Source organism: Spinacia oleracea, chromosome 5 (assembly GCF_020520425.1).
Source record: "Spinacia oleracea cultivar Varoflay chromosome 5, BTI_SOV_V1, whole genome shotgun sequence".
NCBI classification, from domain to species: Eukaryota; Viridiplantae; Streptophyta; class Magnoliopsida; order Caryophyllales; family Amaranthaceae; genus Spinacia; species Spinacia oleracea.
Genome location: NC_079491.1, coordinates 111146735 through 111152607, shown reverse-complemented (window position 1 = coordinate 111152607; position 5873 = coordinate 111146735).

Genomic DNA, 5873 nt, shown 5'->3' with positions numbered 1-5873 from the left:
TACCTCACATTGACATACTAGTAGACAACACCGCAGAACACGCGCTCCTCTCCTTTATGGACGGGTACGCCGGATATAACCAAATACTCATGGCAGAAGAAGACATGGAAAAAACAACTTTCATTACCCCTTGGGGAACATATTGTTACACTGTAATGCCTTTTGGTTTGAAAAACGCGGGGGCCACCTATCAAAGAACAGCCACCACGTTACTCCATTCTAAGCAAATTATTCAACATCAGTCATTGCTAAAAAAAAAATGATTCAAGCGAACTGATTAATGGACCGCACGCAACGGCCATTCTATGAATCCTCGTTCGCACATACGTTCTAAGTATCGAACATTCACGAACACGTTCAAGAGAAAAAAATATACGTTCAAAATAACAACAAGAGCGATTAAAGTCTTACGCCTCAAGGTATGTTCCTCGGGCCATATAGACTCGCCCAACTATTGCAGTAACTGTACGCCTTAAGAGCGACAGTTCCTTTAAATAATCGCCCCAAAGCGACAAACACCGTAGTCCACCAATCGGCTACGGCTTCTCGAGAAATCATCACGATCACTCAGCTCATTGTGATTTCTAAATAAAATTCTACGTAGAATTTCCAAGTGAAATAAACGAACGAACAAGAGGCCAACTGTGTCATCAAAAGACCAGCCCAAACAATATTTTCAACGCCCAGGCCTGGGCGCCGAAAATGAGCCTAGGCCCAAAAAAAGCCCTGACTTCTATAGGGCCCTGCCGTATCCATTCGACTCGAAAATTGCCGATTTCTTTACTGAAAGTCGCACCTCACGGCTTTGTTAAGAGTAGCACACCACTACAAAGATCGCTCGCACTTACGAGCACGATCCCAAACACGATCAAGGACATTGCAATATGCGTATCCCCAAGGAACCTTTTTGACAAGAAATGACCGTCAAGCACGAGTGCTTGGGGGCTCGAAAGAAAATATATATTTCAAAAGAGAGTATGCAAAGTTAAAACAATATTCCCAGACTACGCTGTACGAAGTCCCATGTTTGGATAATCTCAAAAGATAAAACCAGATTACGACCTCAAGACAAAGGTCGACGTTGATACTTATACATTGTCCCCTAATCAAGGACCCGAGTAGTGGCAAAATTGAGCCGTAAAGACTAGCTCAAAACCATGAAAGATGATGACCACGAGACAATGGTCCGTCTAAGCACGTTGTCAACCCACATTCAGGTTGCAACTAAATCCGAGCATCCCTCGAAAGAAAATAAAATTATTCAAAAAACAAAAACAGGCTCGCCATCTTCAGCCGGCGGGGTCTGCGTCACTAACCGCGCAGGTCCTTAGTTTTCGAAAATGAAAAGAAAATTCTTCAAAAACCAAAAAAACAGGCTCGCCATCTTCAGCCGGCGGGGTCTACGTCACAAACCGCGTAGGTCCTTATTTTCAAAACATCAAAACAGATTCGTCCACTTCTATCGGACGGGGCGTCCACCCTCAACGGACAGGCTCGCCCACCTTCAGCGGGCGGGGTCTACGTCACAAACCGCGTAGGTCTTTATTTTCAAAACATCAAAACAGATTCGTCCACTTCTATCGGACGGGGCGTCCACCCTGAGCGGACAGGCTCGCCCACCTTCAGCAGGCGGGGTCTACGTCGCTAACCGCGCAGGTCCTTAGTCGATGCAGCGATAACTTTTTCTGGTTTCCCTTTTCCAAAAATCAAAGGATTGGTTTTCCGTTTTCCCAAAAAAAAGCGATGTGCTGGATTTTCCTTCGTTTTACGTCCTATAAAAACAAGGGGTTTTTCTCGTTTAGCTAACCTTAAAAATGAGAATCTTTTAAAACGTTTTACCTCGTGATTGGGCTTGGCCAGGCTTAGTTACACTTTATAGCTTTGATTTCGAAAACATCTTTAGATACTTCGAATGACAAAGTGAGGGAGTTTCTATACTATCAGTTAACAAATTCCAATGACACGTGAGGAATGTGTTAACGCTTCTAGTGATGACCCTTAAGTCAAATGTTATCATTCGGGGGCTCGTGAGACCCTCGCAAAATAGGTCACATACACCATGGCTTGTATGACGCACTCCGTCTAATACTTTGACCATCGTCTCATCTCGAGACTCAGTCAAAGTGGGGGCTAACTGTGGACACCTACTTTTGTCCCCATTCCCGAAAGGGAAGGTTCGATGATGAGAACATAAATCTCCATTTGGCAACGCATCTCCTATAAAATAACGAATCTCAATCACCTTTTCATTTCAGCCAAAACTGCTATTTATGGAAACCTGCTAAGAATGGTAACTGCTGTAAAAGGTAGTTGTTAAAAGTGGCAAAGTCATAAAAGATAGAAACCTGTAAGAATTAGGTGTTGCACTCCAACAAAAATCCTAAAAGAGATAGAATTTGCAAAAGGAATTCTATTCCTGGTATAATTCGAAAGTAAGAGTTACGTATTAATTAAAATCCTAACGAACCTAGAGTTCGTAACGGGCCCAGACGCATTCCGTCATAAGTTAATACGCACTAAAAGACTCGAATAAATCTCCCAAAAAGCTCTGTGTTCTAAGAGTCCAAATCTGACAAGAACTCGGTCCAGATCACATTTTCAACGCCCAGCCATGGGCGCCGAAATCTTTGGCGCCCAGCCCTGGGCGCTGAAAATACCTGGGGCCGTTTTATTTCAGGATTCTTTTTGGATTCGTATCTTAAAATCTATCTTTCCAAACACCCTTTTCCTATAAATACAGCCTCAAAACCGACGTGAAGAGGACACACAAAACACACAATTCCATAACCTAAGTATTGACTCTAGCCTTAAGCCTAGCCTCACGCTGCGAAATTGATCCGGCGTTCTGTCGCTATCGACCCAAAAGTCGAACAGAACGCGTCCTGCCCCTTGTAGTTGATGAATTAAGCCTAAATACTGGAACATTGCTTAGAAACCCGAGATTCGTTAAATAAAAGGAGAAATAGCAAAGCCAAGTGGTTAGTTTTCTGAGAACCGTAACGCACCTCTCAAGGGTGCGTTGTAATGTGTCCCTCATATGATTTAATTTCTTTCATCACCCTTTTATAAAATTGTCAAACTATTAACTTGATTGATCTATCACGCCTAATAAGATAATACCTTGGACAATTGAATTATCATGCTAGGTACCTTAAATCAATCTAAATAAGATAATCACGATCAATTTAGTGTTATATGTTGCATATTGCTAAAATCAATTCAGAATAGTTTAATAGTTTAACGCATGTCCCTTCAACTATTTATGCTGAGCTAGTAAGGATAACCTGCCTCTGGAGTTATCGATGAGCACTCCTCTCGGTAGTTACAGTCCCCCGAACTCTCAATCTCTGCCCTGCGGGTGTACGTTAAGCGATCCCCACACCAGGGATCACAAGGGAACCTATGGCCGTCGTGGTCGAACATAATCGCACTCCCTTTATGTCACGATAACCGGGTTTTGTCAGTTTTTCTCATTGTCGTTAAAAACTGAATGGCGACTCCTATATTACTAGTCGATTGGGTGTAAACTCACAGGAAATCTAACTACACTTGATCTGACGACGTCACGCCCACGAGGGACGAGGTCACGCATTAGCCTCGTGCTTTTTCGACCCCCTCACAACGAGAAATTTCACTTTAGTAATGTTTACCTAGTTTTTGTTCAAAGTTTTAATAATTTAATGAAAGACTTTTAATAAGTTATGTACTTTTATTTTGGAAATAAAAAGGACTATTATGTTAGCCGAGTTAGTCCAAGATTCTAGGAAAAAGAAAGATGTAATTGAGAACGAGAGCGCATAGATGATCAAGAATTTTTCATCTCTCAACCCACCATCCTATGATGGCAAGCCTGATCTAGTTGAGTTGGAAGATTGGATAAGTCGCATAGACCAATTATTTGAAACCTTGCAATGCCCTGAGAAATAGAGAGTTTATTTTGCAGTGTTTTACTTAACCGGTCAAGTAGGATTATGGTGGAAAGTTAACAAGGAACGAAAGAATGATCATAGATTTGGTTGGAACCAACTACAGAAGTTAATGATAGATAAGTTTTACCCACCATCCTTGTAGAAACAGAAGGAAGATGAATTTCTCCACTTGCAATAAGGAACAATGACCGTTTTGGAATACGCAAATAAGTTCATGGAGTTGTCAAGGTTCGCACCAGACCTAGTATCGATAGAGGAATCCAGGATGAACCATTTTGAGCGAGGTCTTCACCTTAAGTACCAGGATAGGTTGTCAACTCAAAGATTTACTTCCTATCAGGATATGGTTGATATTGCAGTTGATGTGGAACGCGTGGTACTACTCCGAGAAGCCCAGAATGCTGGGTGTGAGGGGGTCGAAAAAGCACGAGGCTAATGCGTGACCTCGTCCCTCGTGGGTGTGACGCTTCTTTTTGTCAAATCAAGTGTAATTGGATTTCCTGTGAGTTTACACCCAATTGACTAGTAATATAGGAGTCGCCATTCAGTTTTTAACGACAATGAGAAAAACTGACAAAACCTGGTTATCGTGACATAAATGGAGTGCAATTATGTTTGACCACGACGGCCGTAGGTTCCCTTGTGATCCCTGGTGGTGGGGATCGCTCAACGTACACCCGCAGGGTAGAGATTGAGGGTTCGGGGGACTGTAACTACCGAGAGGAGTACTCGCTCTTCGATAACTGCCGAGGCAGGATATCCTTACTAGCTCAGCATAAATGATTGAAGGGAAATGCGTTAACTATTAAACTAATCTAAGTTGATTTTAACAATATGCAACATATAGTACTAGATCGAGCGCGATTATCTGATATAGATTGTTTTAAGGGACCTAGCATGATAATCCAATTTCCCAAAAATATCATATTTATTAAGCGTGATCGAACAATCAGATGTTAGTTAGTTTAACAGTTCATAAATGGGCGAGGAAAGCAATTAAACCATGGAAAAGGGACACATTACGACGCACCCTTGAGAGGTGCGTCACGGTTCTCAGAAAACTAACCACTTTGACTTTGCTATTTCTCCTTTTTATTTAACGAATCTCAAATTATGGGACACGATACGTTCTGTTCGATTTATGGATCGATTGCGACAGAACGCGTGATCAGTTTTGCAGCGTGAGGCTTAGGCTTAGGGGTTTAGAGTCAATACTCAGAATAATAATTGTGTGTTTTGTTTTTCACGTCGAACTTAAGGCCCTATTTATAGAAAAGAGTTCGTGGAAAGATAGAATTGTAGAGCTCTAATCCACGAGGAATTAGGAAAAAACACGTACCAGGTATTTTCAGCGCCCAGGCCTGGGCGCCGAAGATTTTGGCGCCCAGAGCCAGGCGTTGAAAATAGGATCTGGGCTGCTTTTCTTAGTCAGATTCGGATTCCTAGAATCCGGAGTATTTGAGATTTAATTGAGTCTTCTAGTGCGTATTAAGCTTGTGACGGGATGCGTCTGGGCCCGTTACGAACTCTAGGCTCGTTAGGATTTTAATTAATACGTAAGTCTTATTTTCGAATCGTATTAGGAATAGGATTCTCTCATAATCTCTATCTCATTTAGGATTTATGTTGGAGTGCAACACCTAATTCTGACAGGTTTCTATCTTTTATGACTTGCCACTTTTAACAACTACCCATTACGGCAGTTACTATTTTTAGCAGGTTTCCATAAATAGCAGGTTTCCATAAATAGTAGGTTTCGGGTGAAATGAAAAGGGGTGATCGAGATTCGTTATTTGTTAGGAGATGCGTTGTCAAGTGGAGATTTATGCTTTCATCATCGAACCTTCCCTTTCGGGAATGGGGACAAAAGTAGGTGTCTACAGTTAGCCCCCACTTTGATTGAGTCTTGGAGTAAGACGATGGTCAAAGTATTAGACGGAGTGC